This window comes from Callospermophilus lateralis, chromosome 15 (genome assembly GCF_048772815.1).
Source record: "Callospermophilus lateralis isolate mCalLat2 chromosome 15, mCalLat2.hap1, whole genome shotgun sequence".
NCBI lineage: Eukaryota > Metazoa > Chordata > Mammalia > Rodentia > Sciuridae > Callospermophilus > Callospermophilus lateralis.
This window is the reverse complement of record NC_135319.1, coordinates 85505913-85522682: the sequence shown is the minus strand read 5'-3', so window position 1 is coordinate 85522682 and position 16770 is coordinate 85505913. Positions and strand designations below refer to the sequence as shown.

General features: G+C 39.4%; 1 protein-coding gene across 6 annotated transcripts in view; it reads right to left on the bottom strand.

Annotated features, from left to right (window-relative positions):
• The window catches only part of Plekha1 (pleckstrin homology domain containing A1), a 62211-nt gene extending 46257 nt beyond the window's left edge, over positions 1 to 15954 (bottom strand). For 5 of the 6 annotated variants that reach the window (XM_077105271.1, XM_077105276.1, XM_077105273.1 and 2 more), the window contains exon 1: positions 15842 to 15954. The gene's annotated coding sequence lies outside the window, so the exon portion shown is untranslated. Of the gene's footprint in view, positions 1 to 15354; positions 15424 to 15841 lie in introns of those variants that run through there. The other variant, XM_077105272.1, reaches the window with a different exon arrangement.
• Between the last annotated feature and the right edge of the window lie 816 nt (positions 15955 to 16770).

The window sequence follows — 16770 nt, the reverse complement described above, 5'->3', positions numbered from 1 at the left end:
CACTAAATTGCTGAGACTAGCCTCGAATTTGTGGTTTTAGGATTACAGGTATATACTACCATACAACATTCTGGATTTTTGTTAGTTTTTAATGCTATAGATCGAATTATCACCTGGACAGCTATTGAAAATTAAGATGATGTACATTTAAGTAAACCACAGATGAAAGAAAAAAAATTGAGAGAAATCAAAAAATCTTTTTAACTGAATGAAAATAAAAAAGAAAAAGGTCAAACTGTGTGGGATGCAATTAAAGAAGTGTTTTAGAGGAAAATTTACAGCTTTAAAATGCTTTCGTCAGAAAAAAGGCTCTAAAATCAATGATGTTAAGTGCCACCTTAATTGGTTACAAAAAGGGCTAAAAAAGAACAGTTAAAATTTAACAAAATAGAATATCATGCTAAGTGAAATAAGTCAATCCTAAAAAACCAAAGCCCGAATGTTCTCTGATAAGTGAATGCTGATCCATAACTGGGGGGAGAGGGGTAGGAAAAATGGAGGAACTTTGATGGGGCAAAGGAGTGGGGGGTGAGGAGGGTATATGGAAACAGGAAAGATGGTGGAATGAGATGGACATCATTACCCTTGGTACAAGTATCACTGCACATATGGTGTGCACTACATAGTGTACAACCAAAGAAATGAAAAGTAGTGTTCCATGAATCAAAATGCATTCTGCTGTCATATAGACCTAATTAAACATTAACAAAATAGCCGGGTGTGGTGGCACACCCCTGTAATCCCAATGGCCTGGGAGGCTGAGGCACTGAGCAACTCAGTGAGACCCTATCTCTAAATAAAATACAAAATTGGGCTAGGGATGTGACTCAGTGTTTAAGTGTCCCTGAGTTCATTCAATCTCTGGTACCAAAAGAAAATTTAACAAAATAAAAAAGAAATGATAAATATTAGAAAAGAAATTAATGAGGGCTGGGATGGTTGCCCAGTGGTAGAGTTCTCGCCTAGCATGCTTGAGGCACTGAGTTCAATCCTCAGAACCACATAAATGTAAAATAAAGATACTGTGTCCACTTAAAACTAAAATAAAAATTAAAAAAAAAAGAAATTAATGAAATAGAAAACAAACAATAGCCAGGCATGGTGGCGCATGCCTATAATCCCAGCAGCTCGGGAGACTGAGACAAGAGGATCACAAGTTCAAAGCCAGCCTCAGCAATGGCAAGGCACTAAGCAACTCAGTGATACCCTATCTCTAAATAAAATATAAAATTGGGTTGGGAATGTGGCTCAGTGCCAAAAAAAAAAAACAAACAATAAGTTTTCAAAACTGGTTCTTTTGAAAAAACAAACCAACAAAACTGATAAATCAAATACTTGGGAATTAATCTAACAAAAGAGTTGAAAGACCTACACAGTGAAAACTACAAAACACCAAAGAAAGACAATGAAGACCTTAGAAGATGGAAATATCTCCCATGTTCTTGGAAAGAAAAAATTAATATTGTCAAAATGGCCATACTACCAAAAGCATTATATAGATTTAATGCAAGTCCAATTAAAATCCCAATAACATTCCTCATAGAAATAGAAAAAGCAATCATCTGGAAAAATAAGAGACCCAAAATAGCCAAAGCAATCCTTAGCAAGAAGAGTAAAGCAGGATGCATCATAACACAAGACCTTAAACTATACTACAGCTATGGTAACAAAAACGGCATGGTATCAGCATTAAAATAGACAAGTATACCACTGGTACAGAATAGAAGACACATAAATACAGTTATCTCATACTAGACAAAGGCACCAAAAACATACATTGGTGAAAAGATAGCCTCTTCAACAAATGGTGCTAGGAAAATTGGAAGTCCACATGCAGCAAAATGATTTTAAACCACTCTCTCTCACCATGCACAAAACTCAACTCAAAGTGGATCAAGGACGTAGGAATTAGCCAAGAGACCCTGAACCTAATAGAAGAAAAAGATCCTGACTTCCTTAACCAGACTCCTAAAGCACAAGAAATCAAATCAAGAATGTATGGGATGTAGTCATGCTAAAAAGCTTATTCTCAGCAAAGGAAACAATCAATAATGTGAAAAGAGAGCCCACAGAGTGGGAGAACATCTTTACTACATACACATCAGATAGAGCACTAATTTACAGGATATATATAAAGAACTCAAAAACTCAGGATCAAAAAATAAATAACCCAATCAATAAAAGGGCTAGTGAACTGAACAGACACTTCTCAGAAGATGTACAACTGATAAACAAATATAAGAAAAAATGTTCAAATTCTCTAATTAGAGAAATGCAAATCAAAACTACTCTTTAAGATTTCATCTTACTCCAGTCGGAATGGCAATTATCAAGAATACAAGCAACAGTAAGTCTTTGCAAGAATGTGGGAAAAAGGTACACTCATATATTGCTGGTGGCACTGCAAAGTGTTGCAACTGTATGGAAAGCAGTAAGGAGATTTCCTCAGAAAACTTGGAATGGAACCACCATTTAACCCAGCTATCCCACTCCTCGGTTTAGATCCAAAGGACTTAAAACCAGCATGCTGTAGTGACACAGCCATATCAGTGTTCATAGCAGCTCAATTCACAATAGCTAAACTGTGGAAACAACCTAGATGCCCTTCAACAGGTGAATGGATAAAGAAACTGTGGTATATATACACAAAGGAATAATACTCAGCATTAAAAGAGAATAAAATTATGGCATCTGCAGGTAAATATATGGAGTTAGAGAATATTATGCTAAGCGAAGTAAGCCAATTCCCCAAAAAACAAAGGCCAATGTTCTGATAAGTGGATACTAATCCGTAATGGGAAGGGAGGTGGAGGAACTTTGAGTGGGCAAAGAGGAGGGAGGGAGGGAAGAATTGGGGGTATGGGAACAGGAAAAATGGTGAAGTAAAATAAACATCATTATCCTAGATACAAGAGTAATATACATATTGTGTACATATGGTGCGACTCTACATCGTGTACAACCAGAGAAATAAAAAAGTTGTCCTCTATTTGTGTATAATGAATTAAAATGCATTCTGCTGTCATGTATAACTAATTGAACAAATAAAAATAAATAAATAATTTTTTAAAAATTGTATGAATCTACAGCTATGTGGACCAAGTGAAAAAGAGAGCAAAAGCCAATATTAGGAGTTAGGCACAGTGGTGCACACCTGTAATTCCAGCAACTCAGGAGGGGGAGCCGGAGGATGGCAAGTTTGAGGCCAAACTCAGCAACTTAATAAGACTCAGCAACTTAGTGATAGACTGACTCAAAATAAAAAATAACAACGATTGGGATGTAGCACAGTGGTAAAACACCCCTGGGTTAAATCCCCAGCACCCCCGCCACACACACACACACACACACACACAAAGCTATAGTCTAAAAACTATAAAACTTTCAGAAGAAAATACATAACAGGGCTGGGGTTGTAGCTCAGCGGTAGAACATTTGCCTAGCACGTGCAAGGCCCTGGGTTCGATCCTCAGCACCACATAAAAATAAATAAATAAGGGTATTGTCTACAACTAAATAAATGTTAAATATATATATAAAGTCTTCATGGCCTCTGGGATAGACAAAGATTTCTTAGATAAGATATAAAAAGCCTAAACCACCTAACTGATGCATTGAATTTAATCAAAATTTAAAATGTCTGCTCTTAGCCACTTGCCTGTAATCCCAGTGGCTCAGGAGGCTAAGGCAGGAGGATCATGAGTTCAAAGTCAGCCTCAGCAATTTAGCGAGGTGCTAAGCAATTCCTGCCTCTAATAAAATACAAAATAGTGCTAGGAATGTGGCTCGGTGGTTAAGTGCCCCTGGGTTCAATCCTCAGTACCCAACCTCCCCCCAAAAAAGGCTGCTCTTCCATTGAGTCGCAAGTTTTCAATTCTGCAAATATTTCAACAAAATTGATACAGACGCATTAAAATAGGCTGGAAATCATAATTCAGAGCTTATATATCCTTTTAATGTATGTTTACAAACACGTATGTCCAAATGCTCATTTATCTATTACCTTTCTTCAAAAGAATAGATCTCTTGGGGGCTGGGGTTGTGGCTCAGTGGTCGAGCACTTGCCTAGCATGTGTGAGGCACTGTTTAATTCTCAGCACCACATACAAATAAATAAAATAAAGGTCCATCGACAAATAAAAAATATTTTTTAAAAAGAATAGATCTCCCAAACCATAATTATTTTTTAAATAGTAAATGTGCTGCTCAGTTTAAGTTTTTCAGGTGTTCCACATCTGGCATGATGGGTGATGCTTTAATCCCCAGCAACTGGGATTAAAAAAACATAAAAACAAGCCACAAAATGGGATCCAGGACAGGCAGGTAATTATTACAATTCAGTAAGGCAGACAATCAAATAGGAAAATAGGCAAAAGACTCAACAGATATTTGAACGAAGAAGACACACAAATAGTAAATAAGCATCAAAAAAAGGGATGTTCATCATCATTAGTCTACAAGTTATTAAAAAAAAAACTATGATACTACAATGTACTTACTAGAATGGCTGAAACAAAGACAAAAAACGTGATAATACCAAATGTTATCAAAAATGTGGAACAAATGAGCTCTCATACATTCCTGGTGGGAATGTACAACTCTGGAAATCAGTTTAGCAGCAGTTACTTATAATGTTAAACAAATCCTTATAATACAGCACAGCAATTCCCTTCCTAGGTATTTTTGTTCATGTAAACTTTTAGAGCATTATTCATAATTGGCAAAATCCAGAAACAACCCAAATGTCCTTCAACTGGTGAGTAAATAATTAACAATGGTATATCCAGTACAATGGAATACAACTTAGCAATACAAAGGAATTAACTATTAATATATAAAACAGATGAGTCTCAAACGTATTTTGCTAAGTTAAAGAAGTCAGGAGAACAGATCCCTGGGTAGAAGAAGTTCATTTCAGAAGGTAATTCTGGAGGTGGGAGAGCTGACTAATTGTGGTAAGATACAAGACTATGAATGTCTTAAAACTATTAAGCCTAAATACCACATTTGCATGACCTTAATCACATGCAGAGTAAAAAGACAAGAGGCTGGTGAAATAGCTCAATAGGTAGAGTGCTTGCCTTGCAGGGTTCAATCCCCAGCACCACAAAAGAAAAAAAAAAAAAACCCTACATTGATGGAAAGCAGATCAGAATTGCTCGGACTTGGAACAGAGGGAAGAATTGACAACAAAGGACAGGAGGAAAATATTATTTTCTTTTTTTGATTGCTAATGGTTATGCATCTGTATGTAAATGCCAAAACTCACAGAACTAGACCCATTTTAAAATGGGTAAAATTTATTGTTTATAAATTTTAAAATTTATATTTACAAAATTTATATTATAAATCAATAATCCTGAGTTTAAATTTTAAAAAATATACACACTTACCAGAACAAATAAAACTATACAGACTGATAACAAAATGTCATCAAAGATGTAGAACATCCAGTTTATACCCTGCAGATGGGAATGTAAAATGGTACAACCACTTTAGAAAAAGTTTTGTCAATAAAACCAAACATATACCTATCCTATAATCCAGTCATTCTATTCCTACCTGTTTACCCAAGAGAAAGAAAAACATATGCACACAAAGACTGACAAAAGTTTAGAGTGACTATTCATAAATCCTAAACTAGAAATAAGCCAGAATGTGCATCAACAGGTGAACAGATAAATAAAATGAGTAATATCTATGTAATTAAAGACTGCTCTACAGTAAAAAGGAATTACTGGGCTAGGGATGTGGCTCAAGTGGTAGCGCGCTCGCCTGGCATGCGTGGGGCGCTGGGTTCAATCCTCAGCATCATCCCTAGTCCTTTTTCACTTTTGAGACAGGGTCTTGCTAAGTTGCTGAGTCTGGCTTTAAAACTCCTGACCCTCCTTCCTCAGCTTCCTTGGTTTCTGGAGTTATAGTGATGTACATGGCTAAACTGTACATTTTAAATAGACAGCTGTATATAACTTCAAAAAGCAGCAATAAAAAAAATCCAGAAGAAATAAAAACTCATTCCATTGATAAATGACTACAAGTAACTTTTCAAAAGTTTCTGCTTGTCAAAAACTTGATAAGTCTCTCTCTCTCAAAAAAAAAAAAAAAAAAAAAACTTGATAAATGAAATCAAAGTAAAAAACATTTGCTACTTATTTATCACAATGTGCTCATCTCCCTAACATTTAAAGAGTTTACCAAAATGGTCAAAGAAAATATATCAAAAGTATGATAGGAAAAAAAATGAGTAAAAAAGACTTGAACAGACAATGCCTTTAAAAATGGCCTTTGGGCTGGGGATGTGGCTCAAGCGGCCTGGCATGCGCAGGATGCTGGGTTCGATCCTCAGTACCACATAAAAACAAAATAAAGATGTTGTGTCCACCGAAAACTGAAAAATAAATATTAAAAAAATTCTCTCTCTCTCTCTCTCTCTCTCTCTCTCTCTCTCTCTCTTAAAAAAAAAAAAAAAAAAAAAGACCTTTAGGGCTTGGGATGTGGCTCAGTGGTAGAGTTCTTGCCTAGCATGCATGAGGCACTGGGTTTGATCCCCAGCAACACATAAAAATTAAAACAAATAAAATAAAGATATTGGGTCCATCTACAACTAAAAAAACACTTTCTTAAAAAATGGCCTTTACATATACGAAAAGATGTTTAATACCATGCATAAGAGAAATCTAAAAAAAAAACAGAAATGTGGCATTACCACTAACATTACAAAAAGAAGCAAGGGGACTTCCTATACTTCCTCACAGAAGAGTATGACACCATTTATGAACACTTTGGGGGGAAAAAACAAAAACATTCTGAATCCAATCCTTTAAATCCAACTCTACTATATAGGAAACACAGAAGGCAGTGAAAGAGCATGAGAAACTACACCACAGGGATTCAAATGATAAAAATCTATCCTATCAGAAATTTCTTAGGACAACTAGTTTCTTCAATATTAAATGAAAAAGCAATAGGAGAGGCCGGGCACGGGGCACATCCTGTAATCCCAGTGGCTCAGGACGCAGAGGCAGCAAGATTCCGAGTTCAAAACCAGCCTCAGCAATTTAGCAAGGTGCTAAGCAACAGGGTGAAACCCTGTCTCTAATAAAATACAAAATAGGGCTGGGGCTGGGGCTCAGTTGGTCAAGTGCCCCTGAGTTCAATACCCAGTATCTCCCCCACCCCCCCCCCCAAAAAAAAAAAAAAACCAGCAGTAAGGAAGAAAGGAACTGGTCAGACCCTACAAACCAGAAAAAGACTTTGAAAGAAGATTAAACCTATTATAACATATGTACCTTATTTAAATCCTATTTAAGAAATGTGGGGAATTTGAATAATGTCTAATGATATTAAAAAAAGATATTTATGTGGTGATAATGGTATTATTGCTGTTATAAAATGGGTTATCATTTAGAGATGTCTACTGATACAGAGACAAAATGTATCTGGGATTTGCTTCCAAATAATTGTGGAGATGGGAACAAATGGAGAAGGAAGCCTGGGCTGAGGGCTGTTTGGGCTAAATAACGATGCATGAGGACAATTTATATTACTCTTGTCTACTTTTTGTGGATGTTCACAATTCTCCACAACAGTAAAGTTTAGAAATATCTAAACCTGTGGTGCATGTCTATAATCCCAGCAACTCTGATTGCTGAGGCAGGGGAATCACAATTTCAAGGCTAGCCTCAGCAATTTAGCAAGATCCTAAGCAACTTAGCGAGCCCCTGCCTTAAAATAAAAATTAAAATTTAAAAAAATGGGCTGGGTTTGATCCCCAGTACAAAAGTAATAATAATAATAAAAATAAAAACTTTCTAAAACAAGAAATATCTAGGGCTGGGATTATAGCTAGGCAGCAGAGCACTCATTCGAGGTGCCCAGTTCAACCCTCAGCACCCCGTAAAAATAAACAAACAAAATAAAGGTATTGTGTCCAACTACAACTAAAAAATATCTCCCCCAAAAAAGAAATATTTACTATACAACCAGAGACATGAAAAATTGTCCTCTGTATGTGTAATATGAATTGAAATGCATTCTGCTGTCATGTATAACAAATTAGAATTTTAAAAAGTTTTAAAAAATACATTAAAAAAAAGAAATATCTGAACTACATAGAAATATGATTTTCATTTATCACACGGGCAAAAATTCCAAAGTCTGGGATGGGGTTGTGGCTCAGTGGTAAAGCATTTGCCTAGCATGTGTGAGGCCCTGGGTTCGATCCCCAGGCACCATATAAACTAAATAAACAAAATAAAGCATTGTGTCTATCTACAACTAAAAATATTTTTTAAAAAATTCTCAAGTCTTGGGCTGGGGATGTGGCTCAAGCGGTAGCGCGCTAGCCTGGCATGCATGCGGCCCGGGTTCGATCCTCAGCACCACGTACAAACGAAGATGTTGTGTCCGCCGAAAACTAAAAAATAAATATTAAAAAAATTCTAAAAAAAAAAAAAGAACTAAGATTTTCACAGCAAACAAAAAAGTACAAACACAAAACAGAAGGAAAACCTCTGTACAATGTATCTGAATTACTACAAACTACAAACTCATGATCTTTCAAAGTACAACAGTAATAAAAAAAAAAAAAATCACCACTTTGCAATCCCAGTTTATTCATTAATTTAAGCAAACATCTTTAATAAACACTATAAGCACCAGATGAGACACTGTTAGGGAACAGAATATTAGTAAAGCCTTAAAGTCCCACCCCAGTTTTCTTACTGAAGTATTAAAGAGGAAAATGCATCTTTACAATGGAAAAGCTTTTGGAGCCCTACCACCTTTACTAAACAATTTAGAATCAAATCTACCTAAAAGGTACGTCCTAATAGATAATACTTCTCTCTCAGTAGAATACACCTTATGTGATTCCCTTGATAGGAAATACCCAGAATGGGCAAACCCTTGAGGATAGAAAGTAGATTAACGGCTGTCTAGGGATGGGGGATAAGAGGGAAATAAGCTGACTAGGGATAGAAGGTCCAAGGGTGATAAAAAATATTCTAAAATTGATTGTAGTGATGGCTGCACAACTGCAAATACACTAGAAACCACTGAATTCTGCACTTTAAATGGGTGAATTAAATAATGTGAACAATTTCTCAATAAAGCTATTTTTTAAAAAAATGAAATAACTGTAATTGTCTTTATTCTAAAGAATATCAGAAATCCTAATGGACACTTCATCTTCCAGACCTCTCTGTATGTTGGAATGTCTCAGGGAGACTGTGGACCTCTTTCTATTTACATTGTCACTCAATGAACTCACTTAGTTTCACAGGTCTAAAGAGCAAGGATTTCAAATTGGTACCTTCAGCCCTGAATACTCTGTTGACCAGATAATTCTATTGTTCAGCCAAAGTTAAGAAGCATTATTTCAATAGGACCCCATCCTACTCAAAGTAAAAGCCAAAGCCCTTATAAAAGCTATAGGCGTTACTTCCTAGCTCACCCCAGCTCACCCCATCCCACCCCCACCCGGTTGCTCACTCATCTGGCTACTGGAGCACCAAACAAGGTGCCCCATTCAGGAACTTTTAACTCAACTATGGCTCTTTAATGAAGCATTCCCTAAGACCTTATCTAAAATTGGAAACCTTCCAAACTGACCTGCCTCTTCCCACCTCCCCTCTCCTTCCTGCTTACTCTTCTCCTTAGCATTTGTCAATAAGTAACAACTGATATACTTCGCCATTTATTTGCCTGTTTCTCCACACTGGAATACAAGCTCCATGAGAGCAAGAATTTTTTTTTTAAATGTTATTCATGTCTATTTCTCTAATACCTAAAACAGCAGCTGGCACATGGAAGACACTCAAAAACTATTTGCTGAATGAAGTATTAAATAAACCCATAATTACTACATCAAATATTGATGTTTTCAGATAGAAAGTTACTTTTTCCTCATCATATAAAAAAAATCACTTAGCAGATTTAACTGGTTTATTTAGCTAACAGAAGGAGAAAAGTTCCAATACTGTATTTCTGTTTGAATTTATATTCCTAGGAAAGCCAGCATATGGCAGGAATAATTAAAATTAGATTATTAACCCCTGAATTTGTCCTTCAGCTTTACTTAAGCTCTTAGGTGTAGGGATATCTTATAAGAGTCATAAATTAAGATATACAAAAGTTAACACTTTACCAGTCAGGATCCAGGAAGTAAAACAAAAAACAAACCCAAAAAAATCAAAAAGAGAGAAATAAAAGAAAAGGAAAAACTGAATTCTGCACAGTGAGACATTCTTAGGCCTACAGGACTTCATATTGTTTGTTAGATGCCGAGTGGACCCAGTCCCGTTGCCCCAAAATCTGGAAAAAGAAAAAAAAAGCTGAGAAGATAATCATTCCCTCCTTATCCATAGGGATTAGGTGGATGCTAAAGTCCCTTATATAAAATTACATAGTATTTGCACATAACTTATGTACATCCTCCCTGTACTATAAAGCATACCCTTAATACAACATAAGTGCTTTGTAAAGAGTTGTGACTATATTGTTAAGGAATAATGACAAGAAAAAAGTCTCTCTACATGTTTAGTTAGTAAAAATGCAATTTTTTTCTCGAATATTTTTTAACTGTGGGTGGTTGAATCTGTGGAAAGAGAATGGATTATACAAACTTCAAGGATCAAGGCACGCTGGTACAGCCTATAATTCCAGCAACTCGGGAGGCTGTGGTAGGAAGATGGCAAGTTCAAGGCCATCCTCATCAACTTAGTGAGACTGTCTCAAAATAAAAAATAAAAAGGACTGAGGATGTAGCTCAGTGGTAAAGCACTCTTGGGTTCCATCTCCAATACCAAAAAAAAAAAAAAAGATCAAATCTCTGTGGTGTTTTGGCCCCTCATCTCCCTACACACAAACACCTTGGGGCCCTGGCACCCTAACCACCACCTGCCCTCTATGGAAGCAAGTGGCAGAGGAGAGGAAAGAATTAGATACCTTCCAAGTCTTCAGAGAGAACACAGGAGTCATAAGGTGGTGTTCGCCCAAAAACAGAGGTGGAGGCCTCCAAGAAAAATCACTCACTAAATCAAAGTACCCAGAAGGAGGAGAGACTGGCATCTCATCTTCCATTTCAGTGTCTAAATATTGGGTAGACTGAGTGACTACCTGCCTATCTGAACAAGGGAACAAGGAGAATGGATGGGAAGTAGAAGGATACAGAAAAAGGGCACATACTTATGCAGTCTATAAGACATCGTATGGCATCAGAGGAAGTGAGTTTTCAGTGGGATTAGGGGGAAATGCAAAAGCACCTAAACTTGAGCAATCTTGCCATTATCAAAAAATCTGCACACAGAGCAAAAAGATCCTCACCCAAACTCACCCACACTCCACACTCACAGGAATAGACAAGTGGTGTGTGGGTTGGAAAAGGTTTAGCTACAGAGAATTTCATACCCAGGAACTATGTGCAGTAGGGCGTCTCCTGGCAAGAGTTCACCAAAAATGTCAGTGTTGTTGTTCACCAGTGGATATCAATGACCTGCCATCGTTAATCAAGAGACCTTTAGACCCAACAAAGTTTCATATCTCAGCTGGGTGTGACGGCACATATCTATAATTCCAGCGACTTGGGAGGCTGAAGCAGGAGGATGACAAGTCTGAGACCAAGCTGGGCAATTGAGTGAGACCATCTCAAAAAATAAAATGGTCTGAGGACCATCTCAGAGGTAGAATGCTCCTGAGATCAATCCCTAGTACGTGTCCACACACACACACACACACACACACACACACAAATAAAGGAGGTGGAGGGATTAGGAGAAACTGGTAAGAAATACTTGCCTTTTTCCATTTCTCTTCTGAGTAATTCCTGTCCAAGTAGATGTCTTAAGAGAAAAGAGGCATCCTAGAGCATACCACAATCCCCCCTTCCCCAAGTGCTGCCGCAGCCAGACCCTGAGTAAGGGAGGAAAGGAGTTCTAAACTGAATATGAGATTGAAGGTTTAAACTAGAATAGACTGGAGCTTTTAATAGCTGTAAATGATAGAAAAGCTATCATTTACCCATGATGTCATGAGGCAGAGGGAGGAGGGAGAAGAAGATCCTACAAAGCACAGTTGAAAGCAGTGAATGGTGAAAGTTAAAATTGCTTTTTGTTTGCACCAGTTTTGGACTGCTCAGTATCTCGATGACACACGAATGGGAAGGAACACATGCCGTGGGAATTCTCAAGAGTGATTTATTGTACTGCGGAATAACTACACTAGAAGTTCTCTGAAACTGCTCAACTCTACTGTCTATAACTGTCTGTTCTTCAAGAAGAGGTTAAATGAATCCAGAATCTACAACTCAATGGTTAAAAACTATAAAAACGTACGATGCCTAAAGATTTAGTAAAACCCTAACTTTTGGGAGAATAAAGAGCTATCAGATGGACAAGTCTGACAGAGCTGCATTTGGGAATAATATTTTATTCTAAACCATATTCAATTAAAAATCCTAAATGACTCTAATTCTCTTATGCTGAACAAAAATTTCAGTTCAAAGAAAGTTTAACATAAAAATCCCCAAAAACAGTATCTTTCTGAAGCAAAGCTATTCAACTAGTCAAAAAGGCTATTCTAAAATAAACAGTAAACAAATGTTTGCTTAAATATCTTCTAGGAATTACAAATGCACATCGTACCTACAAGGAAAAAATATTACTTCAACAGTTTTATTACTCATTAATTTTAAGACACTGGGAAAGGTGGGAAACAGTTTACATTTTCAGAGGGCCTTTTTCCTTAAAAATACTTGCTAGAGCTTTTTAAAAAGTGACTTTGCTTCAGCAAATACCAATGTGAACTTTATTTTCACATAAAAACATCCCATATGTATGTTTTTAAAATTATATAAACATTACAGACAAGCACTGGAAGCTACCAAAAGCCCCTGTTCCATGAAGTTCTTTCTGACACCATGTCAGTAAGTTTCTAAAGGATGGGTATTCACAAATGGTCAAAAAAATCTCTAAAACTAAATTTTAATATTTATATTCTGAATCCACTTATTGCAGACCTGAAATTAGGCTTAAAAAAATCTTGAAATTTAAAAATTACGTTTTAATATTACCAAAAGTACACTGCTCAAGCATGTTTTAAAAAATTTGTGTATTACCTCAGCTCACAGTTCTGGCACATGGGAGAAGTGCTTAAGGCAGTTACTGTTATAGTATTCAAAATTTTCTATTTACTAAATTAGATAATTTTTTTATCTAATAAATACAAAATGTAGCTATTGTCACATCTGAATAATTAGTACATTCTATTCACAAAACTATCTTCCTCATTCTTTTTTTTTCCTTAAATATCTTTTTAGTTGTAGATGGACACAATATCTTTATTTTTTTTTTTAAGAGAGTGTGAGAGACAGAGAGAGAGAGAGAGAGAGAGAAGGAGTGAGAGAATTTTTTAATATCCATTTTTTAGTTTTCGGCGGGCACAACATCTCTGTTTGTATGTGGTGCTGAGGATCAAACCCGGGCTGCACACATGCCAGGCAAGCGCGCTACCACTTGAGCCACATCCCCAGCCCCAATATCTTTATTTTTATGTGGAGCTGAGGATCGAACCCTGTGCCCTACATGTGAGAGGCAGACGCTCTACCACTTGGCTACAGCCCCAGCCCCAATCTCCCTCATTCTTAAATGACAGACTTATTTAAACAAAAATAAGAGTAACTAACATTAAGCAAAACATTGATGTAAAAATTCAACTTAAATCATGCTTATAAATTCTGCTTAAATTTCACTCTGGGTTACAAATTATACAGGCAAATAAACTGTGGGATTTGGAGTATGACTATGAATAACAATTAAAAACTTTCAGGCTCAGGCAATAATGTTAATTTTTAAAAAGCTCTAGCAAGTATTTTTAAGGAAAAAGGCCCTCTGAAAATGTAAAATGTTTCCCGCCTTTCCCAAGTATCTTCCTGGGAATCTTCAATAACATTACATCCCAGAGATTATCAACCAGCATTTGAATAATGCCCACAATGACTTTTTAAAGAAAAAACCCAATGCTATTCTTAACAACCTTAAATGCTTCTAAAAAGGTCCTTCCGGCTTATGAACTCATGGCAGTTTCCTCACAATTGTATACTTATCCTGTTCCACTGTCTTTCCTAGTTTAAGACAAACTCAAATTTACTATCACCTCTTTCTATTTTCTTACGTCGCTAAATCTGGAAAGAAAAAAAGACAAAAACCTGCTCCCCACCCCCACACCCCAACTAAAACAAAACTACAAATTAACAAGATAAAGTGAGATGAAAGCAACACGTTTGTCACATCTTCTTAGTGATGTAGAAGTTTTCCTCTGCTTAGCCCAAAAGACAAATCCACAGCCATATACCTTGATGCAGTTTACTCTCAAGAGAAACCTGTCAATGGATACGTTGTCCATTTTATAGCACTATAAAATAAATTAACTGTCATTCTGCCAAGTTTAATACTCCTGTTTAAGTGTATCAGTATTCTAAAACGTAATGTCTCTTAGGAAGATTTTGATCAGATCAGGTATATTCACACAAACTTATTTGCGGAAATATTTTTTGCCTCAAGTGTGTCAATATGAAAAAAAACTGAAGTATGAAAAGTAACAGGTATCTTAGGATAAGTCTTAATATTTCTGAAATAATGGTTCAAGTTCTTCAGATTCCAAAGGAAAATAGTTTTACAAAATTGTGAATTTTTTTTCCTCCAAAGTTTTTCTCTGAATCACATACCACTCACCCAAATTTTGCGGTAAATTCTTTTCATGGCATTAAACACAGAAAGTATGTGCGCTGGGTACTCGGCGGGAAATAATGCAGATGGCTCAGTAGTTCCAAGATGAAAGACAATGGTCGAAACCTCAGAGTGTGCTACTTGTTCCAGTCATTAAACACACAGGAAATAAGATTTTCTTGTTAGAAAACTAATTTGCAAAGGGCAGTGACTTACTTAAGGCAAAGAAAATCTTATTAAGCAAACAGCCATCAACAGCAAAGTAAAGGAACCAGGTATTACAGAGGACTCGAAGGCGAAAATGGCACAAACTGCCTGACTGTGGGCTCCTTAAACCTGCTCTCGGACCTGGCCCCAACAGAGCAATCAAGTTTGGGAACTGCCACCCGCCCTCGAGGCTCGGCCGGGCGGCGCAGCCCACCTAGAACCCACAAAGGCTGCCCACACCTGGAGAGCAGGACCGCTTTCGCTATGACACCACTTTCCCCTCGGCTCGTCCACCCGGAGGTCAATAGAAAGCATCGGAGGCAAACCACAAACCCCGCGGGGCCGCCCGTCGGTGGCGGCGGCTGCAGGCTGGCGTCAAAGCCCCCAGACCCGGCTCCGGGTCGCCTCCCTGGTCCCACCTGACCTTGGGCAGACCAGTCGGTTCTCCCACTGGCCGTCTGCACCCCTGCAGCGCGACGCCCGCCGGGGCGACCCCGAAGGGAAGGCGCAGTCGATGCCCGGATGAGGATGCCCAGCGCCGTCGGCCGGGCGCGACCTGGAGCCGCGCCACTCGACAGGCGCCGCCGCCGGGAATCCCCGGACAGCTGCCGGGCGCTGCTCGGAGACAGGGAGGGAGGGGCCGCCGCGCTTCCCGGCGAGGGCACCGAGGGCTCCGCGGCCCCCGCCCTGCCCGCCCGGCGCCGCCCGCAGCCCGCGCGCAGGTGAGCCGGCCCCGCGGCCTCGTCAGGTGCACGACGCGCGGGAGGGGGCGCGGCCCTGCGCTCACCGGCCCGCCAGCCCCGCGGCGGACGCCCGGCCGCCTCCCGCTCGCCGCCGCCTCGCTCCGCATCCGGCCTCGTCTCCCTCCTCGCCCGCCCCGGCGCGGCCGCGCTCCACACGCCCCATCTTACCGCGGCCTTGGCTCGGAGCACCCGCGCCGCCGCGGCCCCGGCTCCTACAGGCACCCAGAGGCCGGCAGCGGCGCCCACGACGGCCCGCCCGCGCACTGCGCACGCGCGGCCGCGTCGCCTCAGCCCCCAGACGGCGGCTGAGATTCCGGAGCGGGCACTCCCAGTGCGCGAGAACTCCAAGTCCCGGCAGGCCCCGCGCGCGCCCCGCGGCGTGGCGAGCCGGGTGTCGGACGTCTTCCTGGTTCCAGGGCGCGTTCCAGGGCGCGTTCCAGGGCGCGTTCCGGGGCGCGCCGGGGCGGGGCGCGCGCGGAGTGCGGACCCCTGAGCCGCCGTGCATCCTGGGATGCGTAGTTCTCAAGGACCGCGAGGCTTGGCTTGGAGGTGGAACTCCGGGTTCTCTGATGTCATCGCCCCGAGCTGCGAGGCGCAAGGATCTTTAAAATGAAGCTTCGTTCGCTTGCAGATAAATTTGTTTGCAAACCGTCGCACAGTGGGTACTGGAGGCATTAATTCACAGACTGCAGTGTGATCTGGAGAAAAGTGCTTTCTACCTCTGAGCACAATTTTTCCGCTCTTAAACACTTCTTTCTCCTTTAGAAATGCACCTCCACCTCCTAATTAGAATGCTGTTAATAGTATAGGTGGCTACGCGAAACTTAAAGAATTAGTCGAAATTCTTTAAGGGCGGATGTCTTCTCAAATGTTTATAACATATTTGTTGAGCACCTACCATGTGCCAGGTACCGTTCTCAGGGATCCTGCGTTAGGTAAGGGGAGCTAGTCCAGAAGCCAGCAAAATCATTACAGATTTTAATACGGTGAAGAGCCGGAAAACTGCAGAGGTAGTGTCAGAAAGGGTGGTCAGGGAAAATTCTCTGAGGAAGTGATATTTGAGCCAAAATCTGAAGAATAAGAATCTTTAAAAGATA